Genomic DNA, 23,493 nt, shown 5'->3' with positions numbered 1-23,493 from the left:
TGTTATCTGCTCTGTAGTGTACATTGGCTCGAGAGTTACTCAGATATGTTTACAGGAGAGAAACGATAGTTTGCCGGATGACAACATCATATAAACACATCACAGTCGACAATGGCCGTGATGCAGTAAACTGTGTCTCTGTGTGTGTGTGTGTTGTTCAGTTGAGATTATTTTTGTTGGAATGATTTACCGTCATCTTCTTAATTGATTAATTTATTGTTTGTTGACCGAAAATGGTCCTGAAGGACTGAAATAACAGTAACAAAACTCAGCTATTTTCAATTTATCATCGTAGGAGCATATACAGTACACTAGTGAAATTACATTTAATGATAAATCTGTATGGGAAGCGGTTAAGATTAATTTCCTGTTGACTAATCAATTGAGTTACACTCAGTATAGAGCGACTGTCAGATTTTTTGCAAGAAAACCAAACTAAGACACAAATTTCAACTCTTCAATCAGCTGTTTCACAAATATTGTTGTGTGAGAGATGAGAAACGCCACATCACTGAAACTGCACACAACAAGAGACACATGGAGAAAGATGAAGGAGACTGAAAATGACGGAGACAAAAGTCACATATTAAGTGTTGAGACTTCATGTGAGAGGAGTGTGTGGGCTTTGTTTGGCTCCACAGATGGCACACAAACTCTCTCCCTCTCTCTCTCTCACACACACACACAGATAAAATGTTAAATGTCAGCATACAGAAATACCGTTGCCTCCTGTCAAACACATCTCCCTGAATAGTAAAGCATTGCCTGAAACCCACAAAACTTTTCTCGGTTTTGTTTTTCAGAAGTTGCCAAAAAAACAGTTGTTTCACCTTGAAGCCGAGTAGAACGCAGCGCCGTTCTTCTGAGTGAGCCCGGATACCTTCGTTCCTGGAACACGTTCAGCATCCCCACCTCTCATCACCTGATTGTTTATCAGAAACAGTCGGTTTGTGACGGATTCCCCCGGCACAGGCCTGTTCCTGTATACCAGTCATAGCGCACCATGTGAGGAAACAATCCGCTAAATTTGAGGTAGAGCGATCATGTGCAGAGCGCTCGTCGCCTGCCTCTTATCTGATGGGCCTCTCAGCTGTGTCACTATTAAAGCAGAACTCTGACTCATCTACCTGAATTGGACTTTCCCATTATTTTCTATCATGTTCATCAATTCTGAGGAAAATCTCTTCGCTTTCTCACTCATATCTCAGCTGCTCTGTGTGCTGCCTGCGCTGCATGTTTTCAGTATTTAAGCGAAACTGAAATCACAAAAATCTTCACTGTTTTACTGTAGTATTTTAGCTGTTATTTTTTTTGAAGACAGATACAGTAAAAGGACAGATGATTTCAAGTTGGTCCAGCTCACACATTTGCACTTTGCACTGATGGTTAATGATAAAGAAACAAGAAATTGCAATGCAGAAATGAGTAGCCTATGCTACGGCAGCTCACTTGTCACTATTGAACAGGTCAAAAACTGAATAGAGGATAATTATTGGAATCAGAAATGTGCTTTTCAGGTGCAATCAGCCTGGAAATGTGCACAGCAGCTGTTGTCGATAATGTTATTACACTATATAACTAGCAGCTTTGTGCGTTATTAATCATAACACTCAACGGTTTTTATGCTGTTTAGTTTCATAAACATTTGACATTTTCACAGTTAAAGGTCATTTCCACTATTACTCTCAAGGAGGCTGCATGATTTCACTTCTGAGTAGGTGGACCACTATGATAGTTTGATTGACTTTAGATAATAGAAACACCTGTCACTATATTGCAGAATAGTCCAACAGCACCACAAGCTGCAGCTTCCAAAACACAAACTGTACATTGCAGGGTGAATCTATCTATTAATGCAATAGACTGCATTAGCTTAACCCAGGTGTTCCTAATAAAGTGATGACTCAGAGCTCAGCTAATTAGCATGAAGCTAACGTGGGTTGTTGTCGTCTCCGGCTTCTCTCTGACAGTTCGTCGGTGTCATTGTCGGTTAATGACCAAACAGTGACGTTGCTGCTTTATGTAAATACAGTTTAAGGTCAAATTGAATTGTGTCTGTGCACAGACTGTTTTTCCCCCCCAAAAAGACGGGATGGGACATAAATCTCACAAAACAGATCTGTGAGCTGTAGCAGAACAAATAATATAAGGTTTATTCAGTTGGATCTGTCACTGTGATTTATCATTGCGCCGTTTTAAATTGCAGAGGAAGCGGCCAGCTGGCAAAAAACAAACAAAAAAGGAGCTAAAGCAGCATCTGAGATGGCATCGACGACCTCAGAGGGGACTGACTTTAGATCATTTTTATTATTTTTTACTGTCATGAGTCATCACTGAGTCCAGGGCTGCACTGGAGGTCTGCAACCTGCCAGAAGAGATGTTACAGTACAGACTGCCGCCGTTTTGGTTTAATGTTTGACTTTTAAGCAACAGGAGGCCGAAGAAAGTCTCAATAACCCCCCCCCCTGCAGAAAACCCCATTGTTTGGTCAAAGCTGCTCTGTGGACAGGAGTCTGGTCAGAATGAATCATCACAGTGGATAAAGGTGCAAAAACATGGTTTGACGGCATCTGGCAGCTTCAGTAAAGAACTCACCACAAAGACGTCTGAGTCAGTGAAGTGACGAGGTCGTTTTTTGTAATTTACAAATGAAAAAAATAGCAAAGAGAGCTTTGTCTGGTAGGCCTACAGAATCTGAATTATATCCACTATTCAAACATAAAATTGCAGCATTGCACATGAGAAATACTTGACGCTGGTTTTACATTTATATATTTTCCCAATACAGCCGACTCTGGACTTAAAGATCCAAGTTGATTAGGAAGATTTGAAGTTCCTACTCTTCACTCACTGCTCCCACTGTGATGCTCAGCTGAGATGTAGTGACTTGCAGACATGTGAGAACATTTAGTGAAGGTTGGAGTTGCCAAATCAGCGGGGTGTACCCTGGTTTATCACATGGGAAAACAGCATAGTACTTCTTTTTAAAGGAACACAAAAAGTGATGCAATTTGCTGTGACTATTGTTCCACTCTGGGGAAATAATCAAACATCTATCTAGTCAAATCTGCTGAAAGAAAAAAAAAACAACAACTTCACAGCAGCACACACAGGAAGCAGCAGTGCAGTGTTAGTTCTGCTACTGAAATTCCCAAGTATTTCAAGACATGAAAAGTTGTATTAGTTCGTCTGAGTTGCACATACAGTGAGTTGTGTTACTAATCGGCTCATGAGGAAACAGAGCATGTGGCACGTTTTTTGGGCTCTGTAGCTGTTGTTTCCTGTTGTTAAGCAGTTGTTTCTTTTTTCCCACCCACTTTGCCTGAAATGATTGTTTTCTATCAGCCTGAACGCAGAACATGCAGAGTTTTTACCTCTGATGATGTTTGAGTCCATTTTAGCCTTCAGTCGTCGTCTGTTGCCATGAAGCGTTACCAAACACTGTCATGTGTCACCACTGCCGTGTCTGTGTATGTGTGTGTGTGTGTGTGTGTGTGTGTGTGTGTGTGTGTGTGTGTGTGTGTGTTTTAAAAGCTTTTATTCAATCTGAGAAAGCTAAAAGGTGTGCAGACTTTTCTGCAGAGGTGTCACAGAGACATGCTGATAAATCAACTTGTTGCCACTGAGGTTTACCACATAGTAAAATACAATAAATTCAACATTATTTTGGGTGTTGAGAATTAAGCTGCTCGACCGTTCTAGCAAAACCACAGTCAAAGAGCATTTTTCCATTGCTATATTGGGCGGGAAAATGGCACGTCACATGAAATACAGCAAATTAAAAGTCACAGTCATGGCCGTGTGCACCTGGAGGACACTCTACATTTGTACATTAAGAGTAAATTTAAATATTTTAACAGTAATCTCTGAGAATGTGTCCTTAAAATCTGATTTGCTGTGGAAGATTACATCACTTGTTTTAAGAAAATGAGGATTTCATGACACAAACGTAAACAGGAATGACAAGATTAACCAGACAGTTTTTCTATTTAAATGAGACTATTCACTTTCTTATCAGCAGTGAGTCTGTACACTGTGTGTGTGTGTGCGTGTGTGTTTGTGAGTGAATATGCGTGTGCGTGAGACCTCTCCCACTTGTGGTTGTCTTGTCTTCCAGACCGTAGGAGGATGGCAGTCTTTCACATCAGGACAGCGAGACGTCTGCATGCCACCGACACACACACACACACACACACACACACACACACACACACACACACACATAGGCTGTTTTGTGATGTAGAAAACTGATAAAGAGATACACGTTGTGAGGAGAAAAAAAAAAAAAAGAAAGTGCCAAGCTTTAAGGACACATTGTGAGGCAGACAGACAGATAACATCAACGTTGCACTGTTAGGAGATGCATGTTTAAAGTGTAAATTTCGGGGATGTTTTTGTTGTTGTTGTTCTTCTTGTTAAACTCCACGTGCAGATATTTAATGTTTGTGCAGCTTTCTGCTCTCTCCTCTTATTCTTACTGATATCTCTGCCCATTGTTGTGTTGTGTTGTGTTGCTCATGGGGTGAAGTTTTAAAGAGCAACGAGAGAGATGTGGTAGACTGATCTATTTCTCTATTTAAGTCATAAACCCACGCTAAAGGTCACAGTTGATTTCTCGTCTTGAGGCTTGAACTGCCTCCACTCCCACTGGTGCTGCACTGTTTTAAACACTCACTGGGCTGAAATGTAAACTCAATAATGAAGCATTTAAGTCAGATTTGAAAATAGATAAATAAATAAGGCTGGTGATAGTCCGTATTTTCATTTTCTATGAAGAGAGACTTTCAAAAACTTACACACCATTATGTTTATATAGTAAACTGAATTTGTGCATTTGACTTTTTGCATTGACTGAATGAAGCTCTACACTTTGAATATGTCGTCTTCCAGTCGTCGGGATGGATCACGGGTTTTACGAGGCGCAGGACTGTGACACCAAAGTTCAGGGTTCACGTCCTGACTCCCGTCTGTGGTGAGGTTTAGGCTACACGAGCACTCTAGGGAGAAAACTGTGGTTTCTGTTTAACATTAATTAACACGTCTCGTGTCTAGTCACAATGGATTTTTTTTGTTCTTTGTTTTTTCAAAATCAAGCCAGACCACAGTATTTCCCTAAACATCACGACAAGCCACGACATATGTCACATGTCTTCCTAAACATATAGAAATGTCATTTTGTGGAAGAGAAGTGTAGCTCTACAGTAGTTCCTGTTCGGGTTTGCATTGTGACTGGACGTCCAGGTGTCCCGACTGTAAATACCAGCAGGTTGACACCGAGGCAGGTCCGGCTCCTCTGGCCTCTTGCGTAACGGTTGCTTTGCGTTGTAACCCTGGGTAACCCTGGGCACATCTGAGCAGACAGGCCTCATTGTTTCTCGATCCTTCTCACTTTGCATATAGGAAGAGAGTGGGAGTCGTTGGTGCTCTTATTCTATAAGCTTCAGTGCATCTGGAAACAGCAGGTGCTTCTCTATTCTGTGGGATCATTTAATGTCACCATGTGTCGGTGCGATAGTAGAACGGCAGATTTGAGCAAATAAATGAAGACATCGGTATAAGATTAGGCCAATAACAGAGGTTCACTGTTGGCCACAAAGAAAACAGTGTTACGAGCTTTCATATTTACACTGGCTGTGAGCTGCGTCCACCCGAAACACAGTCTCAGCGCTGCAGCTCTCTGCTCGTGTGATTACATGAGTAAGTGGATGAAATGGGCACTTACTAATGGACCTCCATGTTGCCAGCTCTTTATTTTTAAAGCCATTAAAGCCTAGAGCAGCCAGACAGTGTCTTGGGGTCGTTGGTATTTCGATACAGTGATTTAGTCTGTGTTTTTTCTTTCACTGTTCAGCAGCACAGATTTCTGAACTTTCCGGCCTCCGTAAATTTCTCTTATTAGCTGATTTTTCCACATTAGTAACACTTTATCAGGATATCTTATCTCATTAGTTTTCTAGACACTGATATCTATCCCTAATATATCATAATGTGATTAATATCCATACTTTTTGTGGCCTCATTATTCAAAACCTCAATGTCAAGACGAGGAAATGGTGTTGTTTGGTTCATTAAAACTAAACTAGTTGTGGATTAACTGTGCAGCTGTGTATCAGAGACAGGCATTTTTTTTTTTTTTTTGTTGGCCCGACTCCAGACTTATTGGAAACTAAACTACAGATTGTTCTGCATCACTGAGGCCACCCAGCATACAGTGAACACCTGATGGTGCTTAACCGCTGCACTCACAGGCAGCACAGGCTTGTTTTTATTGAATGAATGAACATCTGTTTATGAATCCGATCCAACTCCGATCAGGGTGTTTTCTCATGTCTGAGCAGTCTGATGCCGATTTAAAAGACACAGTGAAGGTTACGCTGAGTTTAACGTGAAAGTTTAAACGCTACATCATGCGCAATTATGTTGTAATCAAGGACACGTTTAGGTTTATTGTTGATAATTCGTAAAACTACATCATATTAACTGAATTGCATGTTTATGATCATGTGCATAGAGTGTCTTGTGGATCTGCTTTTCTGTTTTCTCTCCTATTGCTGCCTGTTGCTGGGAAGCATTGCCCAATAATGAGCTAACAGAGGTGTAAAGCTGCTCAGGTTTTCAGCCATTTCTTTTCATTCCTGATGTAAATTAGAAACATCAACAGTTTACTTGTATTATCAGAAAGTTTTCTCTGCAGGGAACCACTGATGTCTGCATGTATTTGAGCATGCGGAGGGGTAGACATGTTTCCCATCTTCTCAGGAGGAGGACGAGTCACATGATCGGGCGCTGCACCCCCCTATACAGTACCTATGTGTGATGTCACCTCACTTCTGCTTCTTGCCATACGTGCAGCTAATGAAAATGGGATGAAGCCTTGCAAGGGACAGCGTCTGTGTGATTAACGGCACCAGTGGCAGGTGTATTATTAGACCCCCGAGCGTGTCTACTCTTTAAGTCTCTATACCCTATGAATGTGGTTTGTTTTCACTTCACCCATCGCTGCAGGGAGGGTTGTGATTTCAGCAGTACAGGCTGCATTTAATGTGTTTTTTGTAGAGCTGTTGTACTTAAAGGTCCAGTGTGTAATATGGGGGGAAAACGGTGATATCTAGCGTTCAGATTCTAGTTTGCAACGCTCACTCTCTCGCTCAGACTCACCCCTCTTGTCGGCAAAGTGATGGTGGCCTCTGAGGACAAAAACCTTGTTTACCATGACTGGAATGACTGAGAGTATTTCAGGAGCATGGGGCGATGAGGTGAAGATCTATAGTAAACCATTTTGTGATATGTCTGGTGTTTCCTACTCCCTCTTCTTTACTTCTGCCTTCTTCACCGTTGGTTTATTTATGAACGCGAAACTTGCAAAACATGCTCTCTGGCTGGCCGGATTTTCCATTCGGGCAGCGCAAGATGGCAACACTCTCTAAAGCAAGACCCTTGCTATAGAAGAAGAATTATAAGGCTACAACAACAACAACAAATTTTATTTTATAGCGATTATACACTTACACAAATATTCATGGATAGGATATTTTGCCAATTAACCTTGCCAATTATTACACACTGGACCTTTAATGCAGAGTAAAGTTAAGGAAGTGAAAATGGCTCAGAAAGATCGCGTTCAGCCCCTATAGCCTGTGAACACCCACACCGACTGTCGTCAAAACGAACATCCATACCCCACGAGTGGCCTCAGACGTTTGTACCATGACTGTGACAGGTCCTGAAGACTGAGTCCAGACTTCTGCCTCATCAGTCATATTTTCATATTTCATATTTTCTTCAAATCAGGCACCGGAGAAAGTTGGAGTTCAATGCAGTAGAGTTTTCTTTTTGCTTTATAGTAAAAAAAAAACATGCCCACAGAAAAAGTAGGGGGAAAAAAAGCACATTCCTCACACCACACTTGTTATAGTCATGGCGCCACTCTGTCTTTGACCTCTTCTAGTTTCGCTGAACGGCCACTTGTCCTGTACAGGTGTCACACTTCTCTCCTATTCTCACATCTGAGGTTATTCTCCTCTCTAGTAGTATCCTCCCAGGCCTCCTCCCTCTCTCCTACACACTCTTATCATGTCTGCCGATCTCCCTACTAATCCCACCGTGGACTCCACTCCTACCCCAACCGGGCTCTTCTCTGGTACATTCCCCTCTTTAAACTGGCAGCCGGGGGCTTTGCCTGACATTGCCTCTTCTAGTTGGCGTCTTACAGGACATAAAGTGTTACATCCTGACTCCTCCACTCTAGTCTTCTACCTTTTAACAGGCAGCATGGTGGAAAGTGTAGTTCGCTGAAAGGTAACAAGTTAATTGAAATTCACACACTATTGTTATATCAAATTGCATAATATGATCCACACATTGTTTTGTTTTTTTCATTACACACATAGATTTACACTACAATGTACTTTTTCTATCTCATAACACACACACACACAAAGGCCTGTTTATGATATAATTATTTTGACATACTCACTTGATATTTAGGAAAATGTGAACTCGTATAGAAACATTAAAGACGCTCTTTGGCTGTCTCTCCCTGTAGGAAAAGTAAAATACGTAACCTTTGCCCCAGTGAATCCCTCATAATGACTTGTGTGTGCCATCCCTGACAGGTGTGTCCATAAATTAGTGGTTAGATCTTCAGGTAAACGTGTCTTATTATGAGGCTCTGTGTTTGTATACTGTATGCACGGCAGGCACTAAGATGGTTGCTGATAGCACTAGTATACAGTAGGGAGCAGTTAAGGGTTAGAGACCACCACATCTTTACACACAGAGGACATGATGTGCAGTTACTCCAGGGCGTTACGCTGTAGCATTTGAGGTGGGGGAGAGTGTTACTCTTTCACTTTCTCCACATAGTTTTTCCGAGCTCGTCTTCTTTGACGCCAGCTGCAGGCAAGCCAGGTCGTGATATTAGTCACAGTGAGTAAAGTCAACACCACGTGAGGCCGAGGTTCACTCAGATCACCACGTTCCAACGTTTTTACGCCATGAACTGATTTATAGGATCATTTATTCCCATAATAAAGTCTATATAATAATAGAATAATAAATAATCATGATAATGTTTGTGTGAAAGTAGAGGGGTAGTTATCTCAGGACAGGTTCAGTTGGTGTGGAGGTGTGTGTATGTCTGTGTGCTGGTTATAACTGGCTGACTCTACACCACTTCAACACTTTCAACAGATGGTGGTGTCGTTTTCACATCTCACTTCAAAATGGAGACGCCTGTTTTTTAGGCCACAGCTCTTCCTACGAACTTTTTTGTTCTGTCTCTGCTGCCTCCCACCTTTCTCTGCTCTGTCTGAGCTCTTATTTGCAGCAGCTCCACACACACACACACCACAATTTCAACCAGCATCTCACTTTTCTCTCTCTATCTTTTTTTTTTTCTTTTTTGGAGGGGGTGGGTGGGGGCTTCTTCCATCCTTTTATTTCACTTTTCTCTTCTTGTCTCTGGTTCAAAACATTCAGAAACACACAGGCGTAGAAAAGTAGATTCTTCTAATCCTCTACATGTGGTGAAACTGAATCAAAAAGAGAACTACTTTGATCGATGAGGCATTAAAGGTGACATGATTCAGCCTGAACCCACGTTTTAGAAACTAATGCTTCATAGTGAAATTTAAACTATGACTAGTGAATACAGCACAGAATGTCAGGCAAACGTTTTTTTTTTTTAAATATACGTACATCAAAAGGCTCGTCGTAGTTTTTCCTGTTTTAATAATCCACCTACATCCTCCTCTTTTACTGCCTTTTCTACCTCTTTTATTTACTGTTTGTCTTGCCACTTTAAAATACCAGTAACATAAAAATGGAGGAAACAAAATTCGAGCTCTTGTTCTAAAACTGAAACTAAAAAAAGATCAAGGGCTCTCTCTTTTTTAAAGTGTTGTTTTTATTTATTTAAATGCATAAATCTATAGGTTTCCAACTTGCTCTTCTTTGTGGAGTGTCTTTTATTTTGCTCTGGGGTCCTTATCTGAGTCTTTCTCGAACTTTGCTCTTTCATTTTCTCCCCCTTGTTTCAACATCAAAATATCAGCGGCAGAGAAAGAGGAAAAGCAGATTTTCAGCTCTCCTACCCACCGTGTGTCTCATCCTCTCAGCTTCCTTTTCACTTTTTCTAACGCACACCGCGGCTGATTGCATCAAAGCCCAGCCTCGGCGTCCTCTCTCCCTTTTGCTCTCTGACTAATTTTGATAGCAAAAGACGCCGAGTAAAGCTCATCTGTCTCTCCTTTTATATTTTTAGGCGGTACAGTCACGCTGGATTATGTCATGTTTTTTCAGGTGTGCTTTTGAGAAAAATAGAAAAACAGGTCGATGGGGACGAGCAGTCTCCTGCGACGGCAGCTTACGTCCCACAGAGACAAACCCAGTCTCTGCTGCGTGGGGAAAAATTGTCCAACTCATTTCTGATCTGACTTTGTGTTCACGGTTTTTGTCGGAGGCTAGAAAATTGTAGTCGGAGGTTGGCTGCTGCTGTTGTCACAGGCCCCTGAACGCACCCCGGGGTTTCTACATGTGACAAACACAGTCACACTGTCGATGTCGATGTAGCAGTGGATGCTAAGTAATTATCTGAGTCTGTATTTGCGCGCAGAGTGTGGTTTGTTTGCTTCAGGTTTGTGTTTTTTAATAAATAAAACCAGCAGTAATAGTGAAACTCTGAATCAGAATGAGAAATACTTTGATCGATGGTCCTTTAAAGGTGACATATAAAGTCATAGCAGTGGGTGGAGGCGTTGGCAAACGGTTCTTTTTCTTTTTTAGTTGCTGCCTGTCTTTATTAGTTTTAACTTCACACTATTTTATCTATAACTTACAACCAGAGGATCATTTTATATATATTTATCTCACTATGTGCAGTTATACAGTGACAGTTAAAACACACTTTGTTGTTGTGATGTGACTCATTTTGAAATTAAACTGATTCAGCTAAATTACACAAAGTCAATTTTTACAATATGAACATTATCATGAGCTTTAATTTGAATTATAGAATTATTTGTCATATTGAGAGAGAGGCTGATAGTGAAACTGTAACATGACATTTATTTGTGTCGAATTTCTTTCTCAGTTTGATTCAAAATGTGCTGCTAAAAACAACATAAGTGTGTGTATGTGTGTAGAGACGTGCAGCTGTGTGCTGTGACTGTATTTTGTGTTAATTGGTGTCAGGCTTGTTTTCTTCTTATAAATAAATCCATAAGTCATACTGAAACTATGATGCTTTGGAGTGATAATATTACCAGAGCACCAGGGGAAATTTGCCTTGTGAAATGTTCGGTTCTCTGACAACCCACTCAGTTTCGACTGGAAAAAAATAAAATCTTTTAACCTTTTCAGCAACAACAAATGCATGCAAACGATGAAGAAGAGAGAGAGAGAGAAAAAAAAAAACGACTCGAGTGTGGCTGAATATTGTCACTGTGTGTTCACTGCTGTTGCTCAAAGTAAAACTCCTGCTGTCGATCATTTCTCAGGATCACCCTCCTCATCCCAACTCGCACTTTGACTCACAACTTTTCTTTGACATTTTTTTTTTTTTTTTTACTTATTTGAGCGTTTGCATATTTTTAAGTTCTGTATTTCTCTCTGCCATACGTATGTGTGTGTGTGTGTGTGTGTGTGTGTTTGATCATTTCTCTCTGGTTTATTTGTGACTGAGATGAGCAGTTTCAAAATGACACTCATGATATTTCACAGCACAGTTCATGTGAGCACAATGTTGACGATATTTATTTGGTCTGATGACCCTGCTCTGACACTTTAATTCATGATTCAGATTTTTTTTTAAGGGAAAGTTGTTGCTACTCTCTAATTACTCATTTAACTATATTTGTTTTGACTGTATTTTCCTCTGTGGACGACCTCATTGCAATTTAACATTTTTATCAATGTGTTAAAATTCATTTGAGGAGAGCTTTATAAATATTTTGGCATTTTTCTTGTTTTTTCTTATAACCTGTAGTCAATTGTTGTGCTGGGTGTTAAATCCACTATTGTTTTTGTTTTGTTGTCATTCAGTAAAATTATACTCACTGTAATTTGCAGTAGATGCTGTGTATTATATATATATATAACTCTGTCACAACTAATGACACTGACACATTGGTCATTCTTGTTGCCACTAATTATTAGGCTAATGACTGTTGTGGGAGTTGTGTGAAAATGGCTGCAAGCAGCAGAGTCGGTGTGAGATATTAAATGTCAGACATTATATTAACATTTTGCCTGATGTGAGAGGAGATAATAAATAAATATAAACATGTTTATGGTTTCAGTTAGACGGTGTTGCGAGCTCAGAGTCCGTGGGTGGCATCACTTGGTTGCCATCAGTGACTGTTTGACTAATCCACCTCGCTGACTCGTTCCGTGTGTTCATGACTGCGTATGTGAGTATGTATGTGTGTGTGTGTATATTAATGCAGTTAACCTTTACGTTCTGGTTTGTGTGTATGAATGAACAGTACATGTGCAGCATGTCTCAGTCTGTTCATGTGTGTGCACGTGCAGACAGCACATAGATCGTTGTGTTTTTGTTTTTGTGGTTGTCTATTCCTGGCTGCTTTAGGCAGGCTACTCTCTCTCTCTCTCTCTCTCTCTCTCTCTCTCTCTCTCTCTCTCTCTTTCTCTGTCTCTCTATGTGTGTGTGTGTGTGTATAGTGTTTGTTTGTCTGTACAGTCTGTGTACAGTGCTGTCTGTACATGCTGTCTCCTGAAGGTGTCACATTGTCAGTGTGCAGGTTGCTGTGTACAGTGTGTGTGTGTGTGTGTGTGTGTATAATATATTATATATTATATGTGTGTGTGTGTATATATATATATATTATTAATCTTTAATTTGTGTGTAAACAAGTGTGTACTGTACCTGTGTATGTCAGCTGATGTGGATTTTATTTCTGACTGTTAGCTGTGTGGTTGTGTGAGTGTGTGTATCCACACCGTATGTTAACAGCATGTGAACATTTTAGTGTGTGTGTGTGTAAATTTACATGTCTTGTGATTCTTTATCTTAATGTGTGTGTGTGTGTGAACAGGATGTGTGTCTTTATGCCTATTACACATGTTGTATTATCACGACCAATGTGCAATCATGTGTTTACATGTGTGTGAGTGTGTTTTATTTTTGACAGTTATGTGGTTCTGTTGTGTGTGTGTGTGTGTGTGTGTATTTACATACATTTTTAAGTGTGTACTGTATGTGTGTGTGTTTTCATATGTGTATGTTATGTGATGTGTACACAGCTCTGTGGGTTTGTGTATGTCTGTGTGTATTTATACTATTTCTCATATGACTGTGTGTGTGTCCATGCGCATGTCAGTGTGTGTGTATATGTGTATATATATTTACACACAAACACACACATACATATAATTGTGAGGGTGTAAAGGTTTGACCACTGGTGCACAGTGTGTACATTCAGTAATTGTATTTGTACATGTACGTGTGTGTGTGTGTGTGTGTGTGTGTGTGTGTGTGTGTGTGTGTGTGTGTGTGTGTGTGTGTGTGTGTGTGTGTGTACAATTATTACCAACACTTCTAATTATACAGCCACACTAGGAGTGAACACGTGTCTGCTTGTGTTACATACATATAGTGTGTATGAACATGCACATTTATTTCTCACTGTGTGTGTGTGTTTCTGTGAGTGTGTACAGTATATTATTCTGTGACTGTGTGTGCATGAACATATTTTGTCTTGTGTGTATTTAAGTCCATTAGTGTTTTAATTTTTATAATCATTGCCATTATTATCATTGTTGTGTGTATGCATGTATGTCTTTCTTCATGTGCAGACACAGATGGATGATGGGATATTTAAAGAATCACCAGTGTAAACTCATCGTAGCATCGAGCTAATTCTGTTTTGACCCGACCGGTGTTTTTAAACCAGCGTCAGGTTATTTACTCAGACACGGACTCTTCCACTCAGGATGTTCAGGCGTCTCTGAATGTTTTGATGAGTATGAAAATGAAGTGAGTCACGTGTTGCTGCTGTCACAATCACCAGATCTCATCCTCTATGAGATTATGGACTGATGTTTTTCAAGCAGCACGCTCCTCCTCCTCCTCCTCCTCCTCCTCCTCCTCCTCCTCCACCGGCAAAAACACAATCAAAATCTTTTGAGACGATCATCAATAATCAATTGTTCATTTAGAAAACTGGAGACTCAGCACCAAGGCTCGGTTTCTCTTTCAGTTTACTGTATCTCCCATCTGTACATGTGTGTATTTCTGTACACAGCTGTGTGGACTATATATATTGTCACGATGCTAATATTGTATGTGCTGTAGCTTGTGTGTGTGTGTGTGTGTGTGTGTGTGTGTGTGTGTGTGTGTGTGTGTGTGTGTGTGTGTGTGTGTGTGCAGGACTGTGTAGTAGCCTATGTATTTATTTGCACGCACGTGTGAAAACAGTTTGTTCCCTCTTCTTGCTGCTCATCATCTGTCCCGGCTGACATTTACACATTCAAATCAGAGACTGTTTATCGTTGTTGGAGGCACATGACAAGATTTGATGCTTTGTTTAAGATAACCAGCGACGTTTCTGCAGCACGTACTGTAACGTAGAGAGAGACACTGCTTCATGCCGTTAAGACTTAAGACTCACTCAGCAGCACAGATGTGACCAGATGTGACGTATTGTTGACGTCAAAGTAAAATCCTCACATCTCCCAGAAGTAAACTTTTCAGGAACCAAGAGACAAGGCCTTATTTTTAGACTTGCTCCCCACGTCATTTAGATATATCAAGTTACTTTAAATTCTTGTTGACATATTTAAAATATGTAAATATATATGTACTCACGCAGCTTTTTATTAGAATTAATATTTGGTTATTATGGTCTCGCAGCAGAGTTTCCTCATCATTTCTTGTCACCTTTCATAAAATAAGCACTCTGTGGCAAAGGGAGGGGCGGCTTCTGTACATGTGGGGTTTTTAATAAAGGCAGAAAAGGAAGTCTTTAGTTTTACACACGTGTGGACAGAGTCTTTGGAAATATAAACAAGGAGGAAGTGGAGTAAACAAAACATAAAAGGTTGAGGAACCTTATAGGATGTTTCTAATATGTATTATTTTGTATATTTGTGTTGCAGAGGAGATGGTCTGGTTTATTTTTCCTTTTTTTTTTTTTTTTTTACTCACAGACTGTAGCTGCAGAACTGATCGAGCTTTGATTCACGTAGAGTATTATCTTGTTGGCTGGAGCCGGGACATGTCCTTTGCTTTTAGAGGTCACTACTTGTTTTCTGTGTTGCTGTGCAGCTGCATGGGCGAGAATGTAACAAACATGAGTAACTAATGGTTTTATTTTTGTGGCATATGCATCTGAAATTAAAATTAGCAATAGAAAGATGAGAGGAAACACTGAGCTGACATTATTACATGTTATTTAACATCTCAGAGCTTTGACATTTCTAAATATTTGCTGTGTGCAGATCTGTAGAGGATTGACTTGACCTTCAAAGCACTTTATTTTTTTTTGTATCATTTTTAAAAAAAATCATCACCCACTTATATTTATGCTCCACTTCTCTCTCTGTCACAGCATCAACACTTCACATCCTGAGGAAAACACTGTGACAGAGATTGGTGTTGATACATTACACATGACTCAAGTCCACTCGTCTGTTGCCAATGGTGGTTCCTTCAATTTTACAGAGCAGGAACCATTTATAAATTACTCAACAACTCTTTTAGTTTTACGTCAGAGCAGTTTGATTTTTTTTTTTTTCACACATGCATTGTTACCTGTGACAGCTTGTGAGCCTTTTCCTGTAGTGGGTGTGTGTCTGTGGATAAGTTGAGATTATGTAGATACCGGTCCATATTTATTATGTTTTCTTGTCAGGGGCTGTTCTGGATCTAAAAGTTTCAATTTCATCTTCCTTCAGATTGTTTTTTCTTTTTCTTTTAGTGACTGGAGTGATATTGATCACGGCACCGTGTTGTTGTTCTTGGATGTTGAATCATTGTTTTGAAAATGTACCATGATGCCTTTTACCGCCTCATGGCTTTGTTTGGGTTTGGGTCAGTCAGGTGTAACATCATGGTGTCTGACAGAAAATGAGCTGTGAAGCGTCTGAAACCTTTTAAAACATTTTTTTTCTCTTTTGGAGAATGGGTGTGAATGTGTGTAAGTAAACATGTTTAGGTATTACCATATCCTGCCTGATATATGGTCTCTGTTGTTGTGTTTAAAACCACATGAACACACACATACTGTCATTTGTGTTTTTGTCTGGTTTCATCTTGAGGTAAACAGCAGAAATTAGAATTGAATCCATCAGATACTGATGCTTACATGCACATTATTCCTCAAAACAGCATTTTTTTGGAACAATGTATGTACAGTAAATGTTTAATTGGGATGACTTAATGATTTGTCCTTGAGCCCATTCTCAATGTTAATGTTAGCCTACTGTGTGGGAGCCAGACGTTTAGTGAGGGTAATGATGCTTGCAGCACCTTCTCAGCAGTGAACGGGTGAGAGACTTTGCTCTGACTCGTATGTGATTTTTGGTTTCAGCAGAGCTCAGGTTCCCAGGAATAATTATCACATCTTTGTCTGAGTCATCGTGGCTCAGCAGCATCACTTTGCTGTCGTCTCCAATGCAAAGCTTTTGTTCTAAGGAGTCATTGTGCCACTGTGCACGTTGCCAGTGACCCGCATAGGAACCTCAGCTTGAATGTAAATATGCAGCAGCAGAAGGGCCATGTACTGAGAGCTGAAATGTATTGACTCTGGATTTTCCCTGTGCTCCGCTGAGCACAGCAACTCACAGATATTAAACCTCTCACTTCCTTTTTGAAGCCGCTTTGTTTACCAGCCAACATGCTATTTTTACAGGAGGCCTCTGCTCGCTCACAGCCTCAGTTTACTGTAGAAAAAGATGTGACTTCTTGGGAACAACACACATCTGTGTCACTTCTCGGTGCAGCATTTCACTTGTTTATGTGGAGGATGCAGTGGTGGGTGCATCTTGTGCCTACAGCTGCCTCTGATTGTCTGTGGCTGCTGGTTTTAACCTGAATTTTCACACACACAAAGAAGCATTTTTTTCCTCCTTCCTCAATTATCAGTAAATTTTGCTTTTCTTATCACATGATTGTAATATAATTTGTGTTCGACAACCAGTATTTGTTTTGCTGCACAAGGTGAACACACGATATTTCACCATTCATGACAAACCAGAAACATGCAGCTCAGTGGTAATAACACAGTTTTGCTCTGATTGGTTGGAAGAAATCTCGCTGTATGAAAACAGGCCTTTTCCGATGCAGAGAACGTGTCATTACATCACTGTCCTCCCACGACCTTTGGACACCGTCACACTAGCTCTTTCCTGTTGCTCCCACTCTTTATGCTGCTATGCTAAGCTAAGCTAAGCTAAGCCCTACAGCCTCATGTTCAGCCTAGCTAAATGATTCTACCTCTTGAAAACCACAGCAGGAGATTTAATGAAATTAACATACAGAAGTCGGACCTTTAACTTACTAGATGTATAATTTTATCACTGCTACAATGTATTGATTTGTCATTCGTGGGTGTCTAGTTTTCCTTTATGCTCTTGTTTCACTGACACATCATTGACACATCACATGTAAAGCATCGTGTTGACATACAATGTCAAATGCACAATCGATGTTGCAACTTTTGTCAGAGAAGTTGACTCAGCTGTCTGTCATTTGTCAGGCCATAGTTTGTCCTATTGAGTTGCAACATGTCATAAAGAGTTTCTGTGCAAAAAAAAAAGTTGGGGTGAAATTACCGGACAGTAAAACACACAATCCATTTTACTAACACTAGGGCTCATTACCCAGAGAAAAGCTAGCTACAGTAACAATAAATTCAGAGATGCAGCAGCTCTGTGAGTCACATCAAATATTTTATACTCGCCCCTCTTCAGTGTTAATGTGTGAAAACAGGTTTTTCAGGATGGAAGTTACAGTCACGTTTGTGAAAAGCCTGTGAAAAGATTTTGATGAACTCGAGGCTCTGCAGATTATTATCGTAGGAGAGTCACATAGTTTCCTAATTAATGCACCGGATCAGGTTAATTTACAATCAGCTGGTTCACCGGTCACTCGAGTCGATGCAAACCTGAAATATGTGACAGCTTGAGAGGAGTTGATGAAGGGATGTGTTGTTGTTTGATAGCTACAAGATGAGTTAGAGGTGTGGGGCAGCTAGTCTTTACTCAGAGAGACTCCCATTAACTCTGAAGTTGTTCTGTTTACATGTTATGCACTCTTAACTGGTGTGCTAATGTTAGCCACCGCTAAAATTCATGAATCAGAGGAGGATCCTGTGTTAGTTAGTCACGGGTGTTTTACATGACTGAGATAATGAATCACAACTGGTCACCCAGCACATGTGGATTAGACATGTGTGCTGCTGGGTAATTTAAAACCTTCATGTTTTAGAAATATATCATACAAAGAGTACCTAGCCTACTCAGTGAACTCCCAGGTGTCTAATTAAAGATTTTAAAGACATGTCCAAAATGATGGTGGTTGATTAGGAGGCTGTTTGGGATGCTGGAGATTTTTTAGTGCGATACTTTCTTCATGTATCCACATGATGATGACCTCCAGAAAAGACCGGTGGTTTAACCAGAACATCTTGTTTTCAGTCTCTACACGTGTTACAGAAGATTTAACCTGTGATGAGATGTGAGGTTTTGGAGTTTGACAGAGTTGAACTGAGTGAGTGATTAGTAAACCAAGGATGAACTGATCAGAGTCAGATGTGATCAAAGGTCAAGTTCAGGGTGATCTCATGAGGATTTCACACACACACACACACACACACACACACACACATGAAACAGGATACAATCATGTGATGACATTTTACATCCAAAAGGTCAAAGGCCACCATAAAAAACAACAAACATATTGCACCATTATTTTATGCTATAACTCAGAAAGTTGAAGGGGTGACTACATTTCCTCCACACAGCAGCTACTCTAATGTCGTGTTATTTCTTCTACCTGTTTCCCTGAAGACTCAGTCTATAAAAACATCCCATAATGTATTTTGCTTTGCACATTTATGTTGTAGCTGCTTGGTTTTGCTTGCGTGTTCAGATTTCAATGTGACTGTGTAGTGACGTGCAGTCGGTGATGGTGGTTGGGGTGTAGTGAGAGCAACACTAGACATATTAGTCATAATGTAAGTGTTATGGTTGTAATTATGTATTTTTTTGTACTAGTGCTTTTTATTAATTCATAATAACAACTGCAGCAGTAGTAGCAGTAGTAGTAACATCAGTCATGGTACTAATAAGAGAAACTTTTTCACTTTCACACACCAGTTAGAGCCGAACTGTCGATGTGATGTGATCAAAGCACTTAAGAAAACAACTTAAAAGGAGAAAGCAAACACAGACACATATCAAGAAAAACTTTTTAGGTGTCTTTTTTTTAATCTTTCTATATTAGCCAGTGCAGACAGTGTAGTAATGTGCATGTCTCTGAAAGTGTTCACATTAGAAATGGTGCAAAGAAAAAAACAAGAAATGGGGGGGGCGATCATTGATACAAGATTTTAATTCTGAGATTCATATTTCAGTATTTATCTGTTTCAGACCATGTGTCAGTTGATGAGATGTTGTGCAGCCTCGTGTGAACGAAGCTTTGCTTGATTTTCTCTGTTGCCATCATTATCATCATGAGTCACCATAACAACGAGCTGTGATTTGGTGGCTTAACTTCTGATATGTCGTATTTTTGTTTTCTCAGCTCTGTCTGTATTTTAGATGAGGTTATTATGTTGAATAGTTGAGGTTAGCTATGTACATACTGTACAGTGTGTCCACTGTGTGCGCTAGCCTTTTCTTTCTTTCAGTGACTGTTTGTGTGTGGGAAGAAAAAGCACGAGACAGAAAGGAAAGAAAAGATTTTTTTTTTAACCTACAAACTGTACAGATAATTCAGCGTCCTGTAGCTGGGGAGATATAAATAACACACATGATTTTAAATGGGTGAGTGGAAATCAAGAGATAAGATGTGAAGCTATATTAAAAGTTGACCACCCACATCAGATCTCTGTCCATTATCTCTGTCTGGTTGCCATACACACACAACCATAAACACAGACATACATACATACAGAGTGTGTGTGTGTGTGTGCATAAACAGGCTTCAGGTTTAGTCAAAACGCTGCCCACACGGAGGCCTCTTTGCATCTGGCTGCTGTGTGGGACGGCTTTTCAGACATTGGCTCATGTGTCAAACAGTACACTCACACATATGAGCAGTGAGAAAGCTTCATCACAAGACTAAAACCAGTAATCCTGTGACTTTGAAACGTGTAGATAAGTCAAGGAGGGGGTTAAACTTTGAGTTGCATTTCTGTGAAAATTATTCTTTAAAATCTGATAAATGTCAGGGATAGATTTTTATCCCTGCCATGTGTGTGTGTTTTATTTTTCAGTCCTGGATCTGAAGACGTTTAGATCCAGATGTGTTTGTTCTATTTTCACAATCTTTCGGGAATTGCTGTGTGTGTATTCAGTGTGTACTAGCTCACTCCTGTAGGAAACGTATGTGTATCAGGCATGTTTCACTTAATTATGAAACATGGTGTAGTCATCCAGCGTCTTTCAGTGGTTACAATGTGAAAGACGACTGATTCCTGACGACCGAGGGCATCCTGGCGCCTCAGAAAAAGAAAAACGTCAGTGTTGCCAAAAACAGATTCGTTGTCAGTTTTTTTTCTTTGTGAAAATTACAGTTTTTTTAAGCTGCAGTGGCTCCCAGATATTTAACAGGTGCACACACGTAGGTGTGCAGCTATTTCATGCACGGAAGCGGGTATTTTTCAACAACAGCGCGCTGAGTGCGCTTGTACCTCCGCTCCATCTTTACACCATTCATACGGAGACGTTTATGAGTCAGCTGAAACAAGTGTGATACTATAGTACGCCAAAGAAAAACGATAACATCAAAGAGAGAATTTTTTGGTTTTTATTTGGAGCCTTATTACAGAGTTTCAATGTTTTAAAAGAATGTCTCAGCATCCTCATTTCTATTAGTAACTCAAATCATGCTGTATAATTAATTTGCTTGTGTTTGTGTGTGTGTGTGTGTGTGTGTGTGTGTGTGTGTGTGTGTGTGTGTGTCAGCTGTGTGTAACGGCTCAGACGAAGCGCAGACCAAACCTGGTTCATGTCAAGATTAAACAGCTGTGTCTTCGTTAATTTGTGAAAAACTGTGTAGGAGGTTTGTTCACTTGCATACAAAGAGGTTTAACACTTATGCAGGATCTCTGATTTGTAAAAAAAAAAGAAAGAAAAAAACGTGTGTATTGTATGGTGTATCATGCTCCTGTGCGTGCAGACTTTCAGTGTTGAATCTTCAAGGTTTTCACTTATTGTTCAAAAGTCAGAGAAATGAAACACCGATTTTTACGCCTGTGACATCAAGCAAATATGAGAAATGGCATTTTAGCAGTTGTTAGGAAAGAAAAACCACTTCAGAAAAGTGGAGTCAGTGCATTTTAATGTTTAACACACAGTGCTGTGACAACAGACGAATCTAAACAGACAGTTTATCTGCTTGTTTTGATAAAGGTGAATTTGGGACTCGGTTCTTCTTGGCAAAATGATTTCTTAAAATGGGGAATTTTTTTTTTCTTTTCTTTTCTTCTGCAGGGCTGAGGAGGCACAGGGTTGAGAAACAGTTTCCACCACAGGACTATCAGCTCGGTTTCCACCACATTCACCTATCCTGACGAGGGCTGGGGAAACCACCTCGGCACAGCTCATCTGGTAGGAGTTTACACATCTGTACACAGCCGTGCTCTTTGGCACTCTTCCCTGTTGATCTGACATAAAGACAGAAATATTCCTGTTTTGTGTAGCTGTGTCTGGAGTGTGTGCATGTGGAGTTACATGTTTATGAGTTGATATTAATAATTATAATGACGCATGTGAAGGTTCCTAAACCTTGAAAACACGGGAAGCCCCCTGAGCAGTAAATGTGGTTTAACAAGCCAACCTGATATCAGCCTGTTTGCGCTGCTGTCTGCTCATTTCCAGCTCTAAGTCAGATTTGTCCAACCCACATCGATGTCATTTCTCCACCAGCAGCTTGTTCGAGTTCTCTTTTTGTGGTTATTCTTTGTTCTGTCAGAAAATATTAAAGCTCAGGAGAAATTCACGTATCATGTCAAGAGTGTGGCGCTTGATCGTTTCCTCATTCTGAAAATTAAGGTTTATGCAGGGCAAGGCTGTGGTTGAAGGAAATGTAAGTGTGTGTCAGTCTGTGTCAGTGTGTGTCGGCGTGTCTTTGAGCAAGACACCAAACTCTAACTGAAGTGTATTACTCTTAAGTTTCCTGTGAAATGTTTTGTTTCAGTAAAATTAGCTGCAACTTAAGTTCTGCCGTGAACGAGAGAGCGTCTGTGTGTCCCGGTCAAGACCACCCAGCTCAGTCCAGGCATAGACTGTTGAGTTTTGTCAGCAGATCATAGATCTGGGTCGATAATCTCCTGATTTCCTCACAAAATTAGAGCTGATATTGATGGAAAACTGTCAGTTAGTTCAAGCTCAACACCTGAAATCGAGTTGTTGATGCTGGGTTCATTGTGAGTTAGGGTTAGGATCCATCCTTCCCATTCTGGTCAACGTGATACCTTAGAAAAACTTTGAGGAAATTTCTTCAAATTTGACAAAAACATTTACTTGGACTCAAACATGAACTGATTCGAGTTTGGTGATCAGAGGTCAAGGGTCAAGGTCATAAAACGCAGCCATGTCCTCTTGAATGTGATGTTTTAAGACCGCTTGGGGGGAGGGGGTTTTGTTCAGATTTTGCACAAACATTCACTTGGACTCAGAGATGAAGCTTTTGTGTGCAAAGGTGAAAGTTCAAAGTCACAGTGACCTCACAGCAGTTTATCGGGAACACAGAGAAACAACATACACAAACACTTCGGGCCATGATTCAACTCCAGGAAGGGGAGATGGTGAACATATTTTCTCCAGCGTGTGTGTTGCTGGAGGCGCACAACTAATTTGAATTCACACTAAACATTTTAATCGTCCTTTCTGCGCTGCTGAAACTTGCAGCTGTTGCACTTACAACGCATGGCTCAATTGTGAAGTCCTAAAATTAAGAGCTCATTATAGTTTATAGTATAGTGAGTATTTTGACAGCAGTGGTGTTTGGGGGGAATCAGCACATCTGGCCCAACTTCATCCCAATTACCTATTCCTTATTTACAAATCAGGGTTAAAGTTTCCCTGATGCTTGCCCAGCTTTTACACTTAATTGCGTTTATCTGGTGAGAAATGTTGATATCTGATGTGACGGCTGACTTGGGATGAGATCAGTGCCGGCGGGATTGTTTCCCTCTCGACTGCGGCATTAATACGATTAGTCTTGTGCAGGAGGAGGATGAGGAAATATCTTCTTAGGTACGTGTGGCCAGAAGGCAAAAAAAAAAGAAAACAGTTAGTGGT

General features: G+C 40.3%; 1 long non-coding RNA gene across 3 annotated transcripts in view; it reads left to right on the top strand.

Moving 5' to 3' along the window:
• The window catches only part of LOC146973222 (uncharacterized), a 72,357-nt gene that overhangs the window by 38,646 nt on the left and 10,218 nt on the right, over nt 1-23,493 (top strand). For 2 of the 3 annotated variants that reach the window (XR_015037729.1, XR_015037727.1), the window contains one exon: nt 21,689-21,798. This is a non-coding gene — a long non-coding RNA (uncharacterized LOC146973222). Of the gene's footprint in view, nt 1-21,681; nt 21,799-23,493 lie in introns of all 3 variants that reach the window. The other variant, XR_015037728.1, reaches the window with a different exon arrangement.

The sequence above is a fragment of the Trachurus japonicus genome, chromosome 15, assembly GCF_045865225.1.
Source record: "Trachurus japonicus isolate A0001 chromosome 15, Traja_1.0".
Lineage (NCBI taxonomy): Eukaryota > Metazoa > Chordata > Actinopteri > Carangiformes > Carangidae > Trachurus > Trachurus japonicus.
Note: the sequence above shows the minus strand (reverse complement) of the source record. Positions and strands in the feature narration are given on the sequence as shown.